The 26,821-nt window shown below is 44.7% G+C and overlaps 1 protein-coding gene across 1 annotated transcript in view; it reads right to left on the bottom strand.

The window, feature by feature from the left end:
- Positions 1–26,821, bottom strand: part of GNGT1 (G protein subunit gamma transducin 1) — a 64,284-nt gene that overhangs the window by 31,628 nt on the left and 5,835 nt on the right. The window lies entirely within an intron of this gene.

Genomic DNA, 26,821 nt, shown 5'->3' with positions numbered 1-26,821 from the left:
ATTAAGATCTCCACATTAATTCAAGTAGCCAAAAGACAAAAAAAGAAAATATTTTTTAGGAATAAAAAAAAAAAATCCTTTCAAAATGGCGGCCGCATTCCTGTCAGAAAGGGAGCAGTAGGTTAAAAAGATTAAACTCTGTAAAACACCAAAGTTTTAAGAGAGAAAAAACTCACCATACTGCTCCCTGCTTGTTCCAACATCCAATTCTGGGGGAAAAAAGCAGCTAGCTGTCAAAAACGTCTCCCTCCAATATAAAAACGTCCTCGGCAGCTCGGGAGCGTTCCTATCGAGCGGCCATCTTAGCTGCTCCACAACGCTCCAATCCTTTTCACTGTTTTAAGTGTTACACAAATACTTTACATATTGCTTTTTAAGTTAAGCCTAAATGTTCTGTCCTAAGCTATCAGAGGGGGAACACAGGTTAACTTAGTAAATTTGTGTTTCACCCTGACAGGGATTGTGGTTGTTGCTTGAAAAGGGGTCAGCCCCTCTTCACCCAACAACCAAAGGGGTAACAAGTCCTTTGTGTGAAGGCAGAGCCCAGCTCTGCTCCCAAACCTGCCAGCTGGTAAACCATCCAGGCGCACCTAATCTCTCTATTCTATGGCCGTCTAGGAGGAATAAACAAAGTTAATTTGCCAACTACATCCAGTCATGTGGCCCAGGATAGGCTGCAGGCACCAAGTAGCTTAGGGCAGGAAAATGCAACTTTCTAAAAGTGGTATTTCCAAACTTGTAAATTAAAATGCATCTTTGCCATTACATAGGATTTTTAATTAGAATTTCTCGGACACCGAAAATGCTTTTCTGCTTCCAATCAAAAGTTAGCACTTATTGATTAAATGAAAAAAGGCAATGCAATGTTATCCTATGGGAGAGGTAGGTCTCACAGTATTGAAAAATGAATTCAAGAGTTTTTTCACTACCAGGACATGTAAAACTTAAAAATACATGTCCAGTCTTTGAGTTACAATGCACCGTGCTCTGTGAGATATATAGGGCCTACCTTAGGGGTGACGTATATGCAATAACGGGGCAGTTTAAGGCTTGGCAAGGGGCTATACTGCCAAGTTGAATATGCAGGTTGAAAGTGCATTCAAGTTATAATAGCAGGCCTGAAACATGTTTTAAGGGGCTACTTAAGTGGGTGTCAAAATAAGTGCTGCAGGTCCACTAGTAGCATTTAATTTGCAGGCCCAGGGTATGTGCAATACCACTCTACCAGAGACGCATAAAGTCAATTGAATGTGCCAATCTGGGGCCATATTACAGAAGTGCCCTGCGAGCACAACAGGTGTTTGAGTCTGCTTTGTGCGCACTCGGGGCACTTCGGTATTACTGAAGGAGCTGCAAACGCTTGGGCTGCCACTTGTGTAAAACAGATAGCCATTGTGCACATGTAGTGACAACACTATCATTAGAGGGTGTTCTCTAGTTTGCATGGGGTGTGTCCCAATGCAAATGAGGGAATTATTTTGCCTTTGTCCCCATGCCATATTACCAATGTAGGCGCAAAGGCGGACATGCCTTTAGGAGGCACACTGAAAATGCCCCGTAAAAAGGTGGGGCACTTTCAGTGCACCTCCTAAAGGCAGCCCTCTGGAGGGATGAAAGGTTGTCCCATGGACCCCTCCAGGGCATCCTCTTGCAGGCAAGTGCAGTCAGTCACTGCACCCGTCTGCAAGGGGATCTCTAATCCCTCCTAAAAGTGCAGACGGGTTGCCGCCTGCACAGAGAAACACAGAGCAGCTTTTAAACAGCTGTTTAGTGTTTCTCTTGAATGTACTGCCCTAGAGAAAGTGCAAGTTAATAGCTGCTCTGAGGGCAGTGCATTCTACATGTTTGGGCGCACTTTCACGATTTGCACCTGGCGCACCTACTTAAAGGTGTACAGTTGCACAAACTGGAAAAGTGCACCCTATCTGTAGTAGGGCCCCAGGTGTAACACAATTTTACCATACTTAAAGTAGGGAGCAGAAGCACTTTAGCACTGCTTAGCAGTGTTAAAGTGCACAGAGTCCTGAGCTAACATAAAGACAATTCAGCAATAATAGGAGTGGTGAAAGCAAAATGTTTGGGGAAGAACAACCTTAATGCTGACTGATCAAAAATTGGAGATCAAGAAATTCAGTTTGTGGTCGTTGTAGCACTTCTTAGTATGATGCCAGCCCTGAGAGGTGAATTTCATGCCTATGACTAAACATCCTCATGCCGCCGGATTGTCGGCTTTCATCTTTACAGTACTGACAAGCGATAGTAGAACCAATGCTTCCTACGCTAACATCATGACCTTCCCATCCCTAATCTTCATCCTGGCATAGGCTCCACTCCCCTGCAGGTACAGATTTTATTACTCATCACCCTCTTGCTGCTCAGTGTAATATGAGTACTGCATAATTATTTATTTATGTGTAGATTCACCAGTGAAGCCATAAAAACTGTTTCAAACAGCACATTGCATATAGTCCTAAATTTAACTCACTTGTAATTTTATAAATTACCTACCAATTTAGTAAAAGCAATTCCACATCCAAATTTGCAGTTTGGCTTAACACTACTACAATTTGTACCTGGGAGGTAAACGCACATTTAAAAAAATGGATAAAGGTATTCATGACGTATCTTTAACTTGAACCAATCTAATGACTTGCTATAAAGATGAATGTAAGGTGAAGGATTGCTACCATCAGTCAGTCTAATGTATTCCATAAATATTTTCAGAAGCCAACATATAATTGTCTCAATTGTGAACCTTAAAACTGCATCACAAAACGTGGGATGTGAAAATTGTGACAAATATGGAACACTATCAGGTGACCCACAGAAGGCCCAGGAATGATCCATAGATGATTTGCTCTACACATATTTTTTTTCTACTCGTGTCTAAATGGTGAAATAGACAAACCAAAGAATATTTTAGACCCTAACTCCAAGATCTTTAAAAAATGTACTTTAATAAGACTCCAGGTTGCTAAAAATAATACTGGAAAGTTTAGACCTAAATGGTTTGAAGGTATTAAGCAAAAGGTTATTTGTGCCTCTTGTTGAAAGATAGTCCCAAGAATAGGTTCCAGGCTCTAGCCTTAGAGCCTGAATGATCTTTGAGCTCAAGAGGCCGAAAGTCTTCTTTAAGATTTGACTGTCACTATTTTGAAATGTTTTGATTCCATCTAGTACCACCATTAAACGACCATTGGAGATTTGATTTGCTAGAGCCATCTCTAAGAAAATGAATGACTGAGAAACTACTAAACAACCTATTAAAACCACGAAGACAGGCCCATACACTAATCTCTTATACTTTCAGAAATCATCAATGTTTCTTCCATGAAAGAGATCATGCAAAAGCTGTGCAAAGTAAGTACAACATTCTGTTATAAGCAACTTGATATTGTTAGGTCACTGAGAGAAAAATATGGACCAAACCCTGTCACCCAACAACTTGGGTAGTCGAACAATGTCAACTCACAAAAGAGGCTTGAAAAAAGCTAGTATTTTGGAAAGATTTAAATTTGAATATGACCCAACATTTCCATCACTGAGTAATAGCATTCATCAATAAAAAAAAAAAACTATAAAGGAAATGGCAACAATTATAAACAGGCTTTAAAAGGAATATATATCATTTAAAATGTACATTATAATGTCAAAGATAAACCACAGGGTTAGTTCCTGATGAATCACACTTGTTAAGTAAAGTGCAGAAACAGCAGTAAAAACAATAAAAACACAAGAACTAATGGTTGCCAAAGTTTTCACCGAGAATGAGAGAGGGGATTAGTTTTAGACATTGGAAGAGTGATAGGACGGATATAGACCATGAACACATGTAAACACACAGAACGTGGAGCCTAGGTGGTAAGAGAATAGTACCCAAAGAGATCTTAGAGAAATATGAATAGTAGAAGAAAGCTTGAAAAGGGGTTGAAAGGCAGAGTACAAGATTGATTTTCACGTAGTATGCTGAAAGATCAGAATTAAAGAATACGTTTTTGCTGGCTTGATATGTAAAGAAAAGGCTAATCCTATGAAAGTTGTAAAGTTGATGGTCGGAGGACAAGGAACAGTAGAATTGTACATAGAAAACAAAAAACTAGAATTCAAGATGATGTCCAGGTTACAGGCAGAGGAGGAAAGGAAGAGAGGAGGAGAGAAAAAGAGAATGAAGGTTGGAAGACTGAGTGAGGAGAGGCTGTGGGAGAGAAAATAAATTCAGTTGTAGACCTTCACTATTCAGATTTCAAAGCTGGTGGTGACTATAATATTCTCATCCGTTGACCTGAAATAGCTTAAAACCAAATTGAGCTAACTCCAAAATCCAGATCCTTGACAGCTTTAATCACTCCTTTTCACGTTTTCCCCTGTAATTTATAAGCTTGCTTATGCTGTCTCACTATTCCAAAGGTCAGTGTTCCACATATTTCAAGATTTGAAGGGTTTAATATTTCAGATTACATTTTCCTTTTTGCAAAGTATGTGGGCACCAACTATAGTTAACTTTATACAGGGGTTTGCTCAGTGATTTGTTGTTTTCTCACTGCTGTGAAGTACATGCTATTTCAATCCAAAGTAGAGCATTTAGGTCACATAATTTCTGAAAAGGACATTGTTCTAATAGACTTGCTTATGGATGCCACAAAAAATGATCATGAGTGTTAACCTAAAAACAAGCTGTCATAATTTGCTGGACATTGAAGAGTACTACGGTATGTTCATCAAGATGTTTGATGAGCTTACTTACTTATGTCATTTAGGGTGGAGGTTAGAGGGCTATCTGTAATCCTTTCACCGTTTCTATCACGATTCCATTGGAGTGAGCAACCTCTTAGTGAGACAAATTACACATGACAAATTTGTACCCTCTAGATGGCATTAATTCATTCTCAAACGTGAGCACCAAGGGCATATGGGCATGTCAGCTGTTATGAAACTTTTGCCAAATTTTTGTAGTGACCAGGGATAGATTGGCAAGGTGATAATTAGGTTAGACCATGTGATATTTGTTTCTCAAGTTACAGGAGCCTGAGAGACAGGTCCTTGCAAGTACGTTGTGTACAGTGGCCACAATATGCATGGGAGAAACTGTTGTTCAACATTGCTGGTCCATTCAGTAATTCCCCAACACAATGGCATTTGACTTTAGTCCTCAATCACTATGGGCCGTATTACGACCCTGGCGACCGGCGGTAAGCTGGCGGTAACACCGCCAACAGGCTGGCGATGTTCCACCAGCTATTATGACCGTGGCATAATAGCCACGGCCATACTGCCGGCCCCTCCACTATAATCCTCAGGGCAGCGGTGCAAGCCCCCGACCGCCAGCCTGGTAAAGACTGCCATGGAAAAGCTGGCGGTAAGGGGCTCTTGGGGTGCCCCTAGGGGCCCCTGCACTGCCCATGCACTTGACATGGGCAGTGTAGGGGCCCCCAGGCATAGCCCCTTTGCGCATTTCACTGCCCGAATTTTGGGCAGTGAAATACGCGACAGGTGCTACTTCACCCGCTGCATATCAGCATTGCCGCCGGCTCTATTATGAGCCGGCAGCAATGTTGATGTGACTTTTCCGCTGGGCCAGCCAACACTGTTACCGTCCAATGGCCTAGCAGAAAAGTCGAAATAGGGAGCCAGAAATACCACCAGCACTGGCGGTATTCTGGTGCCCGCTGCCTCGGCGGTCTTCTGAGAAGACCGCCGAGGTTGTAATGAGGGCCTATGTTTTTTTTTTTGCAAACCTACTCTTTATTACATTTTGAAGAGAAAAGACAACAATCGCCTTAATGCCGTACAGATGACAACGCTACAGTGGTGTAGTATAGTATTTGGATAGGAATTTCCACAGCCATTGAAATGGGGATGCATATTACATTTTACAATATGGAGACCAGGTAGCCTTGGCTTTGAACAAGAGTATCAAAATATCAGTAATAATGTACCCTCCCAGCAACAGTACCTTAGGAGGAAGGAACATAACTAAAGAATTAAGAAAACGTGCACCATGAGTGAGGAAGTCATAGTAAGCAAGAGATATTTATCCATTGGGATCTCACGTTTCAAAGAGATGGGGAAAAGGAGATTGGGTGAGTAAGGGGAGGGTTGGCTGACAAGGGCCTCAACCAGGAGGCAAGGGTCAGTCAAAAAGCTGGAGGGCTTTAAGTCTTGATGGTGTGAAGCAAATAAATTGTAAACAGGAAAAATATTGTATAAGATGTTGTCAAATACAGGAAAACTTCCCCTTTGTACAAGTTATTTTGCAAGTCAAGAATTTCATAGCAAGGACTTGCCACATACGTGTGAACAATGTGGTAATGGGGGGAGGGAGCATTGGTTGTTTCCAGTGTAGTGCAATGAGCTGTTTGGCCGCTCCCAACATATGTGAGATCAAGTGTCACTCTGCATGAGTCATAGCCTGCAAGGAATGGGGTTGAATACCAAGTAGCATGGCTTCGTAGGATCCTGGAATCAGATAACCTATCGTCCCCTTAATAGGGCTAAGACTTTCTTTCCAGAAGGTGGTGATGCCTGGCAAAATGTCTCCAGCTGCTGAAAAACAACGCCAACATAAAGGGGAACTTGATGGAAAAATTGTGTGTAGTCGGGTAGACGTGAGGTACCATTGTGTCATAACCTTGTATGCTAATTCCCATTGGGGTATCCTTTTCATGATCCGCATTATATCGTACTAAAAGTGCTCCCATTGTTTCGGGGCAGTTCGACTCTGATATCAGTTTGTCATTGGGATTGGGAGGGGTGTATTTGGATAGGAGGGGAATGTTGGAGGACCTAATATGTACATAATATGAGTATGTGGGGCCCCTTGAATGATCTTATCAAGGTTTCAAAGACAATCAGTGTGCGGGTTGCTTCTTGCACATTAGAGGGAGAGAGAGTCCAATAGTGACGTTAATAATATTGTAGTCTGGTGGACTCAGGGAGGCAGAACTCCTGGTGACATTGTTTGTATGTCTTAAAGGATTCCCCCTCAAAAACATCCTGGATGGTACAGCATTCCCCCTCTCTCCAGTGGCTAACAGAGTGGGGCTGCAGCGTCAGAGGAAAATATGGATTGAGTGCTAACAGGGTGTTGGGTGAAGGAAAGGAGGTAAGCCCTCGTTTTACCGCAACTTTCTCCAAGATTTCTAGGAAGAATTGTGTGGGGATGGTGAGGTAGGAGCTTCAGGGTCTCGCATGTCTGGGAGCCACGCTAAGTCCCAAATGGGATGACAAGCCACCTGCGGTCCATGTGTAGCAGTGTTTATCACTTTCACGCACAACCCATTCTGAAATAAAATAAAGGTGTGCCGCCCAGTAATATTTGAGGAGGTTGGCCTGCCCAACCCTTCATGATCTCAAGGGTGCATCTACGCCATAATGAAGAAGCGAGGAAACTTTCCATCCCATATGAAGGTGCAAATGTCTCATTGGCGATGTAGGATCTCATCATGGAGGATTGGCATAGGTAGGCATTGAAAGAGATATAGTAGTTTTGGCAAGAGGGACATCTTGACTATGATTAAGCGCCACAAACAGGAAACCTTTAGAGGTTTCCATCGATGCAGGTCCTCCAAGGTGGACCTACAGTATTCGGGTCAGTTAGCCATCGTCCAAATGTTTAAGGTTGAAGTGAGGTAGAGGCCTAGATACTGGTTAGATCTGGGGTCCCATTGAAAAGGGACTGAACAGTATGAAAGTCTGCTTGGGGGATAGGCGTGTGATTTTGCCAGGTTGATCCTGAAGCCAAAGATTGTTTTGAAGTATTGGAGTGCAAAAACATGTGCTGAAAGGGAAGTCTCTGGCTGAGCCATTAGCATAAGGTTGTCAGCAAATAGAGTGACCTTGTGAGCACATCCACCGAAGGGTATCCCCACTATATCCTCTGTGTGCCGAATTTTGATCTCCAGGGGCTCCACTGCCAAGGCGAATAAGAGAGGGCAACCCTATCTCTTACCCCTCTGTAGCTGATTGCCTTGAGACAGTTCTCCATTAACATGGATTTTTATTGCTTGATGTGGTATAGGAGGCCATGATCCTGTCATTCATCACTGGCCCCAATCCAATCTTCTGAAGTGCGGCCTTTAAGACGGGCCAACTAACCCTATCAAACATCTTCTCCTCATCAAGCGAGAAAAGGCAGGCTGGGATGGTGTGGTGATTGGCTTTCCCTATTAGGTGGGCCAGTTGGCGAATATTGTCCGTGCCCTGTCTATTGAGGATGAAGCCAACCTGGTCTGCATCAATAAGGCTCAAGAGGAAGGGCTCTAGCCTAATAGCTAGTATTTTAGTATATTATTTTGCATTGATATTCAAAAGAGCTATAGGGCGGTAAAGTGATGGGTCCTAGCCCGGTTTCGGGATTAATGAGATCTATGCCTCGGATATAGTGGGAGTGAGTCCTGAGGCAGCTGTGGAAGGATTAAAAAAGGCCAGTAGCTGGTCTTGTAATTGTGGGGAAAACCTGCGATAGAAGGTTACCAACAGGCCATCTAGCCTGCCGGTCTTACCCAGGGGGAAGCTATTCAGGGTCTTCTGGAGCTCATCCAAGGATATGGGAGCTTTCAACAAGGCAATATGGGAAGCTTCAAGTGTGTCCCAGTGGAGCTTCCTCAAATAGGAATTAAGAGCATCTGAGGGGGCATCCTCACTCATGAATAGGGCCTGGTAGAAATCGTGGAAGGCCTGCTATTTAGCTGTATCCATGGAAGCCCTAGTTCCGGGGGTTGTCTAGATCACTGGGATGTGAGCTATGGCCCGCTTTTTCCGAAGCTTGGGCACCAGGAGAGACCCTACTTTATTACTTCTCCTGTGATACCTCTATTTGAGCGTGAGGTGAGCATATTTCACTTTGTTAGTGTAGGGCAAGTGCAATTGGGCCCACAGGAGGGCTGGTTCATGTTTAGTACACCGGAATGCAGTAGTGTGGTCCTGGCGTTCTAGGTCTTTGATCTCACGGTGAGGCCCGTCTTGACCAGCCTGACCTCTCTCATCCTGGCAATAGAGATGGAGGTGATCTCACCTTTGATGGTAACCTTGAACCCATCCCAGAGTATGTGTGCTGAGATTTCTGTGTATATATTAAGGTCAAAGTAGGTTGTAGGTTGCAGTGCGAATCACCTCAACATCAACTGGATCCCTAAGCTGGGACAAGTGCATGCGCCAAAGTAGGAGGGGAGTCGACCCACGCACCCAAGTATTCCAGGTTAATTCCACTTGGGCATGGTCAGAGATCAAGATATCTGAAATGAGAGCAGAGTCCAGCGTGTGTAATAGCGAGTGTGTGAGAAAGAAGTAGTCTATGTGTGAATATGATTGATGAACGTAGCAAAAGAATCAAAAGTCTCTCATCACTGGGCCATGCATCTAATAAACCCAGGTCTGTTATGTCCCTATTGAGGGCTGCCGACACGCCACCCGTTCCCTGATAGGTGGCCACGCTCCGATCCAGTGATGGGTTCCAGATTGGATTGAATTCCTCTCCCAAGATTATGTCTCCCTCCTCTTTAGACAGTTGCTCCCTTAGCAAGGATCGCAGAAAGGTGTCTTGTGCCTGGTTGGGAGCATATGCATTGAGAAGTGTGAGTGGTCGGACCCACGTTGAATCATAAGTTTGATGAAGCATCCTTCTTCATCACGCACCCCCCTTGTGGGTTTGGTGCAGAAGGAGGCTTTGCGGAAGATCGCAACTCTTGCTGTTTTGGAGGTTGCAGAGGCCCAGAGCTGAATGGGGTACTTAGGGTGCACTATTCATGGGGTGTCTTGCAGAAGGAGGTGTGTCACCTGTACACAAATTGCATCTGCATCTTGCTGGAAGAGATTCTGCCAGATCTGCTTATGTTTGTTGGGTGGTTGAGCCCTCGCATGTTGAGTGTGAGGTATTTAACCCCAGTCGTAGCAGTCATGGGGGGAAGTCAAAGATTGAAGTGTGGTGACCCATGGAAGTGAGACACCTATCGTGGGTAAGGGAAAAAGGGGGAGGCAACGCTGCGCAACATGTGTGGGCCAAGACCCGAACATGAGTCAAAGGGAGTGCCTGGGTAAGTCAGATTGGCCGCTGGGAGGAGGGAGGGGAAGTATGATCTGGGTGATCTGTGGCCTAAGTGGAATTGACTGTGACCTACGTGACAGTGAGTAAAACAGTAACATTATGCCAACTGGGTCTAAACAGTAAATCCAGGAGTGTATGGGGATGGTGCATACCAGTGCCAGCCATTCAGGGGAAGTCACTCCCCATAGATCTGGATTTGAACAGCAGGCTAACAGCAGTTGTGAGTTTGGAGCTCTTCGGACCCCCAAGGTCCTGAATGGCTGAGGTCTGAGGAAGAGCACAAGTTCAAGCTGGCAATGTCTGTGTTCATACTCTCAACAGTTGAGGGGCAGCCCAAGGGTCCAGACGTTGCCCTCGTCCATTCAGGATTCAAGTGGTGCAGAAGGCGGGCATGAAATGTTGGGCTGTAGTTGTGGATGTCCATGTGCAAATGTCTGTGGTAAGTACCAGTGATGAGTGAGGTGCCGACTGTGGCGAACATCTGCTCAACCATGTGGCAAGGCGTACTGGTTCATCAAGGATCCGCCATCAAAGTTGAGGGTGTTGGAGAGGTGTCCAGGTTCTGTAAATGCTGAATAATATCTTTCTTGGCTTCATGTGTCTGGTGATCCCTGTCCCGCCTGGAAGTGTTCGAAGGGCACAGTAGACCAGGCCCGGAGTACCAGGTGGGGAAGGACATCCTCCCCAGAAGCAGGCTGAATGTTCAGGAAGTATTAGGATTCTTGCAGCGATTGAAGGATTTTTTGCTTGCCCTCCCACATGAAGATAAGGGCAATTGGGTGGCCCCCATTGGTATTAAATGATGAGTTTGAGGAGTCTGTAACTGGACGGATGTCCCTGCTAAGCACAGGGTGGAGGGTGCCAGGTCCTGGAACAGCTGAACTGTGTGACCCTGATATACTAGGTCTGCCTTCTTTTGTGAGGCCTGCAGAATGGGCTCTTTTTCAGTGTAAAAGTGTACTCCTGTGAGGATGTCTGGCGGAAAGTCTGGGCACCCCAACTTGCCTGCAACTCAGTGGGCCCTGTCTAACATGGGAGGCGAGGTATCAGGATCACCCCGGATAGCATGCAATAAGTCATCTATGAAAGATACGATATCTGGACCTTCCAGTCCCTTGGGAATGCCCTGGATACGGGTATTGTTCCTCCGACTTCGGTTTTCTATATTTTCGTGTTTCGATTGGAGATTGATTTGCTGGTCTTCCAAGGTGGAGAACCTGCGACCAAGGGCATCCAGGTACTCCAGCCGCGAGTCCAAGGTCTGCTTCATAATATTGACCCTCATGGATGCAGGATTTGAAGTCAGATTCAAGGGAGCCAATCTCAGCTCATAGTTCGCTGAGGTACGTGTCCATGCAAGCCTCCATGATGGGGGCTGAAGAAGAAGGCGCCGGAGGCACTGCCGTTGTTTCAGTTAAAGAGTCCATGGTTGGTTTCTACGGCTTCTGCCACAGGGAAGTGAAGGGGATATCTTTAGTCACAGTGCTAGGCGTCACGCTGGCAGATTTGCCCCGAGGCATATCAGAGCGCCCGTTAGCAGAATGGAGGTCCCTTAGGCCAGCTGCAGATATGCAGGTCGTGTCTTTCCAAGGCGGCAAAAGGCCTGGGGCCTGGGGTTGTAGCAAAAAAGTTCTGATCAGCAGGTGATTGTCACAGGGTCGATAAGTGGAGTGTAGGACTCAGTAGAACTAACTTCCCTAACTCATTCACCTCAGCAAGCTAGGACTGTCCAATGCAGGCCAAATTCACTGTCTCATGCCACCTGCAGTTGGGCCACCCTCACGCCACACCACACCACACCACACCACATGGGGAGGATCACCAACTCGGCTCCCGGTTATGATGACAAGGTCAGTGCGGCTCCAGCAACCGCCTGCTAACTCCGGATGTGGGTCACAAGTCCCCAGGGGGCCTCCTGAGTGCAAGCAGGGGTTTACCCCAGCCCACTCCTCCTGTAAGTGAGGTCTTTATGTTAGTGTAATGTCTGTTGACAGGTAGGTTGCAAATGCAGCAGCAGGGCCCCACCAGCCCGGCCAGCCCTGTCGGAGGGTCCGGGAAGGGGGGAAGGAAAATGCAGTTAGGCTGCTGTGGGGAGGGGCCAGTCCACCTCCCTAGGCAGTCCCCGCAGACCCCCTCAGAAGGCAGTCCTCAGCGCTGGCTCCAGGTGCTAGTCCATGACGCAGAGTCCTCTATGGAAGCAGGGGGGAGGGGTGGCACATGCGAAGCTGATCCACTCACTGAACCTCCTCCAAGGAGCCAGCTGACCCCTCTGGCTGTCCAAGGGAGATGTCGAGCCCCTCCAGGGGCTCTCTGCAGCAGGCATAGTCTGGTCGCGACACGGGTGCTACCATGACAAAGCATGGGCCCCATCGGAGGCCTTCAGCCACAGACAGGCTCGCGAGTGGGGCTCCATCAACTTCAGGCCCCAGACCCCTGCAGAGATTCGGCATCTCACAGAGAGCAGCAGCGTCACAGCCTTGAATTGGCACAGGATTGTGGTGGTGTTGCGCCAATGCAAGCACTGTTGCGGTGGTGACAGGATCTCCGACCAATCCTCCAGCAACAACATGGCCTGTGGCACACCTGCATCACCCAGCTGCTTTTACCCACAGTCTCTGCCACCTTCCAGGGGTCTATGGGTTGCCAGGTAGGCGGGGGAGATTCCCCAGTGGTAGTTAATGGCCGTAGGAAGGACTTGGGTCATGTTTTGTCAGGCCACGCCCAACCACTTTAATTTTAAATGGCCTGAAGAAAAATGTGTAGAGAGTGCGACCACAGGGTCAGCAAATGATTTCCTTTTGGACGTGTTCAGTATGAAATGTTTCCCCAAAATAATAGTAAAGGACAAATGTATCTAGTTGATTTTAAGACTCATGTTTGAAAGGGATGTATGTCAGAATATCTACTCCAAAATTGAGACACAAAAATATTTTGTCAAAAATATCAATGAAGAATATATCATTATAAAATGCTTACAAGATATAAAACAAAAATACCAAGTCCAAAAATATTGACAGCAAAAATATGGTAAATACAACAATATTGAGTACAAAAAACATAGAGTACTAATAGTACATCTAAAATACAAAAGCTCTAAACATAATATTCATTACAAAAATAAACTGACAAAAATATTGAAAAAATGGAACTAGAAATCACATGTAATAAAATATCAAGTTAATGTCCTGGTTTATTTTTTTATAAACATACTTCATATTTACTAACAAATATTTCATTTTCTAAGTGAGCAATCTATACCAATTCAAATAAACCTATATTTTAAAAATTAATAATTAAAACATAAATTTACATATTTTTGACATATTTTCAAATACATTTTACATTTAAGTACAATAGAATTAATATTACATTTGTCAGTAGCTTTGCACATTTGTTAAGATGAAATACTCATTTGTAAACAAAACATACATACAGCTACATTTTAATGTTTCCAAAGCAATTAACATAATGCAAAAATATTTTATTTCAAAATAAATGCACCTATTTAAAATTTAAATTCATGAATACAAAAAATATTAATAATCTATTAAACCATTACAAATTATTATATATTTTATTTCTTCTAATATAAATATACTGTACATCTATTTTGGAAAATAAGAAACATGTATATAGTAATTTAATAATTTTAAATAGAACAAAAACATAAAAAGTATAAAAAAATAAAGGCTGCTAAGTTAATATATTATTTCCAATCCAAAAGACATTTGTGAAATTTACTTTTTCTAGGGGGTAGAAGTCACATTCATTATACTAATTAAAGACCCACAAACATTAGGGAAAGGGTATACATTGGGAGATGCTGGATTTTACTTATCAATCAAACTCCAGTATCGCAAACATTGGGGATGGAACACATATTGAAGGTGTGCAGATTTACTATTCTAACTTCAATCCATCAAACATTGAGAAAAGTAGATATATTGAATGGGTCATATTTGCTATTATAACTCCAATCCAATCTTGCACACACTCAGAGCAAAGTGCATACATTGGGAGAAGTCAGATTTAATATTCTTAAATCCAACAAACATTGGTGTAGAAGCTGGCTCTTTATATGATATATCAAAATGAGATCCAGGGGTTCCCTTACTGATGGGCAGGGGCTTCCTCTAGCAATCCCAAGGTGCTCTTCTAGATTGTAGTATGGTCGAGCAGCCTTAGGCTCATCAGAGAGGAGTGTTAGACATCTGCAAATAAATGAGACACACGACTCAAGAAGGAGATCCACACCAAGTTACAAAAACGACAAGTATCTTTATATAAGTTTAGGTACCAGAATCAATACGATCAGGTAAGTACTTTTTGCAAGAAAATTCTTTACAGTTTTGAAAAGTCAACAGTGCAATTTTTGGATGCTGCAATGTTATTCTATGGAGGAAAAACAAAGACTCCACAGGGGTCTCTGGGTCTTTATTGAAGGCAGAAAGTCCTCCAGGCTCTTTGAGGCACAACAGCTGCAGGACAAGACGTCTTAGGTGCAGATAGACAAGAGCAGGAGACAGGCCATCAGGGCTGGGTCCAGGTTAGGTGCTTCTTCTGCTTTTGCAGTTCTGGGGTGTCCTTCTTCTTCTTAGGTTGGCAAGTATCTGATTTCCTGGTGCCATGGCTCCCCTAAATACTGAATTTAGGGTTTTCCAGAAAATGTAGGGTAGTAGCCAATAAGCTACTTACCACAGATGTCACTACACCTCCTATATGGCCACTTCCTGTGGGAAGTGGGCATACCTCTGTCCCAGAGTTCCTAGATCTGCCAACAATAACATGCCAGATTCTAAAATGTGGTGTCCACATCAGGCAGCTCACCTTAGGGGTGGGACTGACCTGAGGGGTGGACACACCTCCATGAATACTGAATTTCCCACCTGTCAGGTGCCAACTGGGCCCTGGAGCAGGAGGGTCAGCATCTCTCCTGTGAAGGAAGCCAGATCTGCATATCAAGGAAGGTGGGCTTCTTTGAAATGCAGATGTGGAGGTCATCCTGTTGGGTGGGGGGGGGGGTGTAAAACCACTCCCAGAGCAGGCTTTGTTGCTGACTGCCCAAGAGCAAATGCTCTCACCTTAGGGGGCAGACTCTTGTTTGGTGGTGGCAGGCTGGCTAAAACCAGACAGTCTGCACACTAGGTGAATGTATTAATAAATCTATCACTGGCATCAGTGAGGGTCTATTAATATGAAATGTTTGATAACAAGCATCCCTATTTTCAGTAAGGCCATCATATTGACCAGTGTCCAGAACATTTATTCAAAATGGCTTCCCTGTTCCCTCACTATGTCTAAGAATCGACTAAAACATAGCAGAGGCATATCTGCTCTTGCACATATGCCCTCACAAGTAATATAATGCACCTTGACATAGGGCTGTAAGGCTTGCTGTAGGGGTGACTTACATATATTTCATGTAGTGTTAGGGGACATGACACACAGGCTGTTTGCCAGGTCGTGCTTTCACTTTTAGTTGCACCAAAACACGCAACCTACAATGGCAGTCTGCATGTGCTAGGTGAGGGGTCCCTGAGGTTGGCACAATATGTGCTGCAGCACTTGGGGACCCTCCTTGGTACCTATGCCCTAGGTACCAGGGGTACCATTTACTAGGGCATTACGGGGGCAAAGGTATTGCTTATTGGTGAACAATTGTACAGTATTAAGGAAAGTGATCTGGCACTGGGGACCTCATTAGCAGGAACTCAGTGCACTTTCAGTCAAAACTGCATCATGTACTAGGCAAAAAGTGGGGTTCACCATGTCAAAAAGAGGCCCTTTTATACAATTGGGAAAGTGGATATATTTTGGTGGTCAATTTTTCTATTCTATCTCCAATGCCAAAAACACTGAAAAAAGTGTATCTATTGGTGGAGTCAGATTTGCTATTCTATTCAACATATGTTGGGTAAAGTCCAGATATTTGCAGGTGAGAGGGTTAAAATTACAATTCTAACTCTAATTCCAAGACAGGCCTATCTTGTTATGTGCAGAGATTTCCGTCCTGATTGTGGAGTCTCTGCACTAGTAAACTTACTATTAAAATGCAGTTTTGTGAATATTGAAAAAGTGTAAACTTTCACAAATGTGTAAGTGTACCTTTGTATTCAGGCCGTTAGTGTTGTTGCATCCCATTATGATTCTACACTCCTACTGACTTTTAATTAAAAGTGGTTTTCCTCTTGTGATTTTGTGCCTGAATACATGTTTGCTCCTAAGCGTGTTTTCATGGTCCTGCTGATGCAGCAGGAAGGATGATTTTGCACATAAGTTTGATTTTGTCTCTAGATGTGTTTTCCTAATAAATGTGATTGGTGCTCTTTCACATGTTTCCACATTCCTGCTGATTTTGCACCAAAGTTGATTTTGTATTCAACATGTAATACCACCTAATATGACATCTTACTCTTGCATGTTCTCTCTGTACTGAGGTATACTTTATTGCTGGATAATGTGGCTATCCAATATTGAATCTGCTTGCCAACATCAATAGCCTACAGTAGGTTTGTTTAATATGTTTAAGTAGGGATCATGATGGCTGAGGTTTTGTTACCATGTGGGAGATCCAAGGGAGCACAACTTGCCCTAGGGGGAATTGAGGGGTTATAGGCTAGAAATCGTCTTTAAATAATAAAGCCAAATAGAGCATTTATCATCTGCACATGTCTGTAAATGTTCAAAAAGGCATACGTTTTCTTTAGGGGTATTTCAGAAAGGACACTGCAATAAAGAACAAAAGTGCTATGTAAGAAGTTGGCTATATCTCCACTTCCAGGCACCAGTGTGTCACCAGTGTGTCACCGAAATGTCCTGAGACTCAGAGTGAGTGTGTCTTCCTACGAGCCTTCCATCTGTGACCTAGCCCACTGAGCCTCCAGGCACCTGCATTGGCTTGTTAATGAATGCTAGTGCATTTGTATTTTTTACATGCAATTTTTTATCACAGTCATGAAGGTTACAAGAAATGTTAATGTGCCTGCTAGTTAGTAATGTCTGTAACCTACTGGGCACAGGTTCAGATTCTAGTGAGACAGCTCAGTTAGTTCATGCAACTATTGTGGAGGCTATTGTGCAACTAACTAGTCACAAATTCTGATCCTGAAAACAGTTTAATAGGTTATACTCATGCTGCAAACAACTGCATGCCAACTCTGTGTGGAATAGGTTTGAAAATTTGCAGGGTTTTATTCCTTAACTATTGCATAGATAAATACCATTAACTTAACTGTTATTAAATGCCAAGAGACACAGTGCCCTGAATCAAATCCATGTTGCTGCCTGTCATTTCTTCCAGTAGCACAGTTTTTACACTTAGAAATTCACTTTTTTTAATGCAGTGTCATTGGCCTTTTCCCTAGGCACACACTATCATTTTCCTAACATTTTATCCAGACAAGGCAGACTGAAAAGATGAAATTGCAGACTGAAGAGAGCATCGGGAATGAGTTGGGGGTCTCTCGTTGGGGGGAGTCTGTGTTTCTCCATAGGGTATGCTAAGTGGTGAAGTGGGCTATAGTGAATGCCTTAAACACCTAATCGGGCTTCAATTACCAACTGTGCTGGGTGATTCTAAATAGGACCCGGAGTCCTCTACTGATGGGCACTGCCCACACCTAATGAGTCAAGGACAACAGATTTGTCTTAGGGTTCTTGAGGGTCATGTTAATAACAGACCTAAAAATGTCAGAAAATTACATTTTTTTCTTTACATTCATAACTCAGATCAAAGAAGGTCATCCGAATTCGCTTTTCAAAATATCAACATGACAAGACATTTTAAACAATGTACGGAAATTCTGACATAACAAAGAAGACATCTTTAACCCAAGCACAGTAAGGCAGTTCATTGAGGTTATATAAAATGGGGTGGGACATAGTAGATGTCCCCTTAATCAGCCTTCCAGCACTAAGGTCCAGTCAACCTTCACCCTTGGAAAAACACACAGGTGACTTCCACTTGGATCCTTGAGGGACAGTCCCCAATCCTGGTAACCTTGTCGGCAGCCCAGGGGGCCGCCCTCCAACATCAGACTTCCCCAAGGGGTCCTAGAGTGATACCAGGGGCATGCCCACAATCATCTGTGTAACCTTCCCCCCCAGCCAGTGTAGACATTACTCCTCGGGATTCAGATCACTGCCCCCACAGTGCTGGTCTAGGAAACTAGCTGAAAGACTCTTCTTGCTGGTATAGGGTGATCCTTGGAGTTCACTTCCGTGCTTCACAACATACCCAGGAGACGAAATATAGTACAAAGAAAGGGGGAATGGGTTGATGGCTGTTGCCGGAGTTTCTGCTCCCTCCTTTGCGAAGTCTCACAAAAAAAAGAGGCAGCAAAGCTGGTCATAGACTAAATAATTGGGACTATTGCGGTACAGGAGCGGAAATTATGTCATTTACGTGCACTGTCAGCAAAGACGTCAGCCTTCCGTTCTTGCCAGACATCCTGGTATTCATCACATCCTTCCCACCTCCCATCCCCCAGGCCAGTGAGTTGCGAGCGGGGAACGGGGTTCTGACCCTCGGGCCCAAGGCCCTAATGTCACCTCTGGTAAGTTGGGGAGCTTCCCCATACGACTCTGAGCTCCCCACTGCAGGCCGTGCCCCCTCCCCACACTCAATGAGTCAATGACAGAAAATGTATTTGTCTTTAGGTAAGAGGGCCATGTTTATTACAGACACTAAAGATTTTTTTTAAATGAGATGTTTACAGTTACATTCATAACTCAGTTCAAAATAAGGTCATCCAAATTCGCTTTTCAGAATATCAACATGACAAGACATTTTAAATGATGTGCAGAAATTCAGGCATAATAAAGAAGCACAGTAAGTTAGCTCATTGAGGTTACATAAAAAAGTGTGGAACTTAGTAGATCTCCCCCTAATCAGTCTTCCAGCACTAAGGTCCAGTCAACCTTATCCCTTGGAGAACCACACAGGTGACTCCCACCTGCATCCTTGAGGGATGGTCCCCACTCCTTGTAACCTTGTCTGCTCCCCAGGAGGGCCGCACCTCCAACACCAGATCACCCACCAGGGTCCAAGTCTGAGAGGTTAACCACTGGACCGATTTTGTAACTCATTAACAATGCAACCCGAGGGTTGAAAAGAAATTTGGGCTAATCTCTACTGAGTTCACTAGGAAATAGAACATTAACATAAGATGACCCTGTAATGTGCACACCACCACACCTGGGGAGTTAATCCAGATCACTGTCCCTGGCTGTGGGGCAATAACCGTGCAGATGCGGTGCACGATAAAGAAAAAAGGCCACTTTAAATTAGAAGTCAAGGAGGGAGTAAGAACGAGGCTTCAATGATTATGGGGACAGTAAGTGAAATGGGCTCAAAGGAAATCAACCCCCAGAGCCTCCGTGCTGGAGAGTGCTGTGCCGCCAGACTCCTAGATATTGCAGTGAGAGGCACAGGTGCCGACCCGCAGAGCTGCTTGTTGGCCACCAAGCCACTGGAAAGAATGACAAGGAACACTGAAAGAAACCAACTCTGCTGCACCGCTGAAGTTTTGCCAGAGTCAGCGCTCCTGCCATCATGAAGCCACACAAATAAAGGAGGCAGCAAAGACAGTTGCAGACTAAATAGTTACGATTGTTGTGGCGGCGGGAGCAGAGATGACATCATCTAGGCGCACTGCCAGCAAAGACGTTGGCCTAATGTTCTTGACGGACATCCTGGTATTCGTCGCATCCTCCCCCCCTTACCCTGCAGGCCATTTAGTTGCAAGCAGGGGGTGGCCCAACCCTCAGGGGCCCCAGGTCATGCCCTGGTGTGTCGAGGCACTTCCCCATTTCGTTTGCTCTCCTTTTAGAGCCCCAACCAAAGCTTTGGAAGCAAGTGTTAGCAAGTTGCAGAGATTGACTTTCTTAGGCTAATTGCTTATGTATTTTAAAAAAAATAAACCTTCTCCAAAGATGAACCACTTAAAATGCAAATAGAGGCCACATTGCCCCTTCTGGGCTGTATATTGGACAAAGCAGGTGCACATATTTTTCATTTAAACGTTTTATGGACATTAAACCTGAAGAAAATTGTGTTTTATACCACAAGTGCATGTAACAACATCTCAGAGATTCTATTTCCACCTTACTAAGCCAAAGGGAAGCTCAAATACTATAAACACTGAGCCATGAAACTTTAAGCAGTGACAGACACCATAATCTCAGACTGGGTGCCATTGAAGCTGACCTGTTCTTTTTAGGTTTCACCTACTGTTAGGCTTGGCATCCTTGGCGTGGTCTCCCCTAACTTTTTGCCTCTGCTTCCTAGGTTGTCCATGTGTGCTGGACTTTGTCTTTGCTGTTTTTGATACTATGGGCACTTTACCACTGCTAATCAGTGCTAAAATGCAACTGCCCCTATGTAAAATGTATTTGTAATTGGCATATCTGATTTCCTAGTAAGTCCCTAGTAAAGTGCACTAGAGGTGCCCAGGACCTGTAAATCAAATGCTACTAGTGGGCCTGCAGCACTGGTTGTGCCACCCACCTTAGTAGCCCTGTAACCATGGCTCAGACCTGCCACTGCAGTGTCTGTGTGTGAAGTTTTAAACTGCCAATTTGACTTGGCAAGTGTACCCACTTGCTAGGCCTAAACCTTCCCTTTTATACACGTAAGGCACCCCTAAGCTAGGCACTAGGTAGCCCCATGGGCAGGGTGTAGTGTATGTTAAAGGAGGGACATGTACTGATGTGTGTTACATGTCCTTACAGTGAAATACTGCTAATTTCACTCTTCACTGTTGCAAGGCCTATCTCTCTCATAGGTTACCATGTGGGCTGCCTTTAAATATTATTATTAATGTGCAGATTCCCTTCGAGGGCAGATAGAAATATGGACTTTGGGGTCTCTGAACCCACAATTTAAAAATACATCTTTTAGTGAAGTTGGTTTTAAGATTATTAGTTTGAAAATGCTACTTTTAGGAATTAGACATTTTCTTTCTTTTAGCATTCTGTGACTCTGCCTGTTTGTGGATTCCCTGTCTGTGGGAGTTTGACAGTTGAGCTGTTTGTGAATCCCCTCTAGACAGTGAGACAAAAGATGATGGGGTGTAGCCTGCATATCCTGATATGCCATCTGTGCTAGAGTGGAGGGAGGAGTAGTCACTTACACCTGAATGGGCTGTGCCTGCCCTCTCACAATGCAGTCTCCAACCCCCTGGTGTTTGTTTAGGGCCTGACCTGGGCAAGGCAGGATCTTGCGAACAACAGAGACTTTTCTTTGAAGTGGGGCTACTTCAAAGGCAGAAAGGAGTATAAGTATTGGACCCAAAACCCCTGAAAATTAGATCCCTTCTGCAACCAAGAGGAACCTCTGACAAAGAGAAGAAATGAGGAGCTGAGGAGGAATGCTGCCCCTGCTTGTGACTGTGCTTTGTTGGGCTATCCTGCAGTTGCTGCTTCTGACTGTGGAAGGGGACTAGACTTTGTGGTATATTCCTGCTTGTGAAAAATCTCCAAGGGCTTGAATTGAACTTGCCTCTTGTTTTGGCAGGACTTCCTCTGACAGCACCTGGACTCTGTGCTGAGACTCCTGCCCTGCCAAGTGGTGCCCTATCCAGTCCCTAGGCACTTGAAAGGGGAAGTTGACAGACAAGAGTTGAAAAGCCACGCACAGAACACCGTGCGGGAACATTGTTGATGCACCATCCGCAAACGCAGCTGATAAATGACACGCCGCTGGCTTCGCTGCTAAAATTGACACTCCACCTGCATCGCAGCTTGGAGATCGACGCATTGTGGCTGGAGAAACGATGTGCAACACCCGCTTGCGGCTGCTGATAACGAAGCAAACGCCACGCAGCGTGTTTTTCTAACACCGTGAAACAGAATTTTCCATGCATCATCCCTGGGCATCAAAGTCAACCTGACTCTGCGCAGATCTGAGGGGCCCCATTTGAAAATCGACGCATCACTCTCTTGTGAGGGAGAAAAACAAGGCATTGCCTACCCGACCGAAGCAGAAACAACGCACGGCCTCCCTTGCGAGGAAGAAATTGATGCATCTCTGCCTTATCTGATGCACGCTCACCCTTGCGGCTTTATTTTTTATGCTAACCAGATACGTTGTGAAAAATCAATGTTTCCATTGTTTTCTATGGAGTAAGACTCTTATTCTTTTGAAAATTCATATTTTAACTTGTGGATGTTGGATTTTTGTCATTTTGGTCTTGTTCGATTTAGATAAATATTGCCTATTTTTCTAAACTGGTGTGGTGTCCATTTTGTAGTGTTATCACTGTATTACTGTGTGTGTTGGTACAAATACTTTACACATTGCTTCTGAGTTAAGCCTGCCTGCTCGTGCCAAGCTACCAATGGGGTGAGTGGGAGTTAACCAGGTGTGTTTTTCCTTTGCCCTGACTAGAGTGAGGGTCCTTGCTTGGACAGGGCAAACCTGACTGACAACCAAAGACCCCATTTCTAAAACCTACTAAAAGCTATAGCTGTGTGCCAGAGACCTAATGTTACTAACACTCATATGCATACATTAGAGTAGGCTTTTTGTCCATTTACTGTTGGCATTTTTTACAAACTGCCATTGCCTGTGTGGACTTTGCTTAAAACTCTGGCACATTGTGGTTGGCCATATCAGGATTTAAGTAGTTCCCTTTGGTAACCTCACCACCCTTGTGCCACCCCCTTGCTGTCTGTGTGTGTGTGCACTAAAACATATTTTGGACTAATTACATTCTACTTTTTCTTCTTAGCCTCAAACAACTGAATCAATAATGACAATTACTGTCATTGGTTAACATAACTATGAATGTGAGCTATACATCACCCTGTTTTGAAAACAAGAGGAGCATAATTCAATTCTTGCCTATTAGACTTGACATCCTCACTACATTGTTTGATAACCTGAAGGCCTTAAAAACGTCTACCAAGGAAAGGAACTTTAGGACTGATAGCACTGATCCTTACAGGCTATAACGTCACAAGCTCACATTTCCCCAGTCCTGCATCCTATTGTAATCACCCACATTCACTATGGGGAATGAAATCAGGCAGGACAATGTCAGTAGAATCAACGTTGTCTGAATCACAACTTTGTATATATTTATTTTTTTGACACTATTATGATAATTTTCTTATCTCTCATGTAGCTCCTTTATTTTTTTCTACTGCAGGAGCTGCCTGGCTTCCAACTTGACAAGCATTTGCAAGCTCTTTTATTCCATTTACATTCTAACTTGTTGTTAATTTCCTTCTGCTCCTTCCCCAGGTTTTATCGTTTTCATCTCAGCTATGTAAGTGGTAGCAAAGACTGTCTCTTCCCTGCCAAACCATGCTGCCAGATGTATGTAAGCCTTCTTTTATGGCTATGTAACTTGATCTAATGAGCATCTGCGCTGAAAGAAAGCTAATCTGAGTCCATCTGACCAGGAGATTGGAATCCTGGTGCCTACACCACAAATCTATATACAAAAGCCCCATTGACTGCAAATGTTCTTTTGAATGTCTCTGTACTTTGAGCATGCTGCATGCTCAGCTTCAAACCCCATGGTAGGCATAATAAAAGGTTTAAAGATGTATCAACCTCATACCAACCACACTCTTAACATGGTAACATTGCTCACTGCCTCCACCTTAGGGGCTGATTAATTCTTTCTCCCTGTTGAGGCAGTCTATTGAGATACAGGACAAAGGGCCAGATTTAGAAAATTCCGGTTTTGCGACTCGCAAATTGCGAGTCGCAAAGCTGGATGCAGGATGGTGTCCCTGACACCATCTGCGAGTCGCAAGATGAGGTGGGTCGCAATTTGCGACCCCCTTGCTAGTCGCAGCACTCACAGGGATGGTGGCCTGCTGGAGACAGCAGACCACCATGTCTGTGACTGCTTTTAAATAAAGCTGTTTTTTTTTTTTTTTGTAATGCAGCCCGTTTTCCTTAAAGGAAAACGAGATGCATTACTAACGAAAAAATGAAACGTTTCAGTTTCATTTTTTCAGGGCCATTCACAAAGGGGAAGGGGTCCCCTGGGGACCCCTTCCCTTTTGCGAATGGGTTACCACCAATGTGACACTGGTGGTAACTGCGAATTGCTTTGCGACTGCGTTCGCGGTCACAAAGCAATTCTGCATTGCGATGCGACTCGCAAATAGGAAGGGGAAATCCCCTTCCTATTTGCGACTCGCATTCCCATTTTGTGAGTCGGTAACCAGGTTACCGACTCGCAAAATGGGAATAGGCATCACGATGTGGCTTTTGTGCCTTGCAAACAGCGATTTTTGCTGTTTGCGAGGCGCAAAAGCCTTGCTACATCTGGCCTTTAATCTCTGAGCACAATTTAGACATTCCGTATCTAACCAAGACCTGGCTAAAAGAATGGTCACACACTGTTATTATTGATGCGATCCCACATGATTGCTGCTGGGTGAGCACCTGGACCAAGAGCATGGAAGAGTAGTTGAAATTATAGTCGTGTAGCACGTCACATTTAACAACACTAAAAAACACATTATCAGTTGTACAGAGATCATTACTATCTCCCTTTGTACATCAATAACATCCTTGCTAGCTTTATTCTTGCTTATTTCCCCCATGAATGCAAATCACAATTTACTGAAGAATTTAAGAACAGATTTCACTACAATGGATAAATTACCCATAAAACTGCAGATTTTAACTTCTGTCTTAACAATCAAAAAAACAAAACATTCTCAGACCGGGTAGATTACTTGTCCAATTACAGCTTTTCTCACTTGATTCATGAACCTGTACATAGAGCAGGTTACACCCTAACCTACTTTTTGCCCCTAGAGATTAGGTCAAATTATCGCAGTCACGCAGCATTTCCACACCCTGATTACATTTACTGCCTCATCTTCACTAATTTTACCCACAACTTCCTAAGTAACAAAAATGTTGTCCATAATAGAAAAAAGGTCACAAGTCCTCATTTCTAGCGAACGTAATTTCAGCTTCTGGTGTTGTGAATGATTCACCGCCTTCTGCAACTGGATTGCCTTCATGCTAGACAACATCACCCTTAAAACACTGAAAGGGATTGTGACAAAATCTCACATTGCATCTGGTGCTCTGTGTAGGAGGCTGGCTCAGTATATGGTGTATACCTATAGGTGAGGCACCCTGTACTGAGTCCAAGCAACATTTAGTGATAGTGTAAGACACTCTAGATAACCAGAGCTCTAAAGGGGTAGCTGTGGAAAGCAGCTAAGGTCTAGCTTATCCAGGAGGGTGTAAAGCTGTTGCAAATACCACGTAGGTCAGTCAGTGATGTTCGCATGGTAAAGAAGCACACCAGTGTTAGAAAAATAATCTATATTTATTGTAACACACACTAGAACTAACTTTGGTATATCTCCTAGGATAGGATCTTCCAAAAATATACTTAGAAAAGATAGGTACAGGCATATAACAACATGAGCAACTATGGGGGGCAAACCATATACTAAGTAAATGGAATACGAGAATTACTCCCAACCAAAACTACCAAACAAGCACCCTTAGGACTGGGGAAGCATAGGAACACCCAAGGTAAGTAAATAGGATTCCCTGATGCCCGTGTGCAGAGGTGTAACTCCGGGTTAGGTGTCCATAGGCTAACGTAGGAAAGTCATAGTTGGAGTTTTGAGGATTTAGGACCCTTCTCAGAGGACCCTGAGGATACCAACTGGGACAAGGGAGGTTGGATATGGCCCCCGCACGTGGATACCCAGAACATTGGAGTACCTACAAAAGGGACCTCAGGTGCATAGGGGTGAAGTTGTGTCAGAACCTCCTGTTAAAGTCTATTGACCTTGGTTGTCCAGTTGCTGTTGTGCCCCGTGGACCAGCTTGGTGGCACCCAGGCATGGATTCCTGAAGAAGCAGACCTAAGGAAAGAGGGGACAGAGCTCAGACCACCCAGAGGTGCCCAGGTGGTACAGGAGGGCAATGCCCACCATTCCAGAAGATGCTTTCCTGTTAGACCGTGGACAAAGAATTGCAGCTGTAGAGTCCAGGTAATGCAGTAAGACCCCAGGAGTCATCTACAAACTGTCTCATGTCGGTTGTCGGATTGCAGAGGGATCAGCAGGACCACCAACAAGTCTTGGCAAATGAAGGGAAGCGATGCACGAAGATTGCAGGATTTGTGATAACCTGCAAGGTCCAGGTGACCCAACCCTTGCAGGTAGGTCAAGGCCAGCATTCAGCAAGCAGAAAAGCCAGCAGGCACAAGGAGTCGCAGAGTGGACTTGGCAGCAGAGCAAAAAGGAATGCCCACATCATAGGAGTTGCAGAGAGGACATTGTTCTTGGAACTGGAGAGTGCTGGAGGTATGAGGTGTTTGGATTGAAGAGCCAGCAAGCCTTGGCAATGACAAACAGACATAGGTGGTCATTCTGACCCTGGCGGTCTTTGACCGCCAGGGTGGAGGACCGCGGGAGCACCGCCGACAGGCCGGCGGTGCTCCAATGGGGATTCCGACCGCGGCGGTAAAGCCGCGGTCGGACCGGCACCACTGGCGGGGTCCCGCCAGTGTACCGCGGCCCCATTGAATCCTCCGCGGCGGCGCAGCTTGCTGCACCGCCGCGGGGATTCCGACCCCCCCTACCGCCATCCAGATCCCGGCGGTCGGACCGCCGAGATCCGGATGGCGGTAGGGGGGGTCGCGGAGCCCCTGGGGGCCCCTGCAGTGCCCATGCCACTGGCATGGGCATTGCAGGGGCCCCCGTAAGAGGGCCCCTACATGTATTTCACTGTCTGCTGCGCAGACAGTGAAATACGCGACGGGTGCAACTGCACCCGTC

This window comes from Pleurodeles waltl, chromosome 10, assembly GCF_031143425.1.
Source record: "Pleurodeles waltl isolate 20211129_DDA chromosome 10, aPleWal1.hap1.20221129, whole genome shotgun sequence".
In the NCBI taxonomy this organism is placed as follows: Eukaryota; Metazoa; Chordata; class Amphibia; order Caudata; family Salamandridae; genus Pleurodeles; species Pleurodeles waltl.
The sequence above is the reverse complement of the archived record's forward strand: the minus strand, read 5'-3'. Positions and strand labels throughout refer to the sequence as shown.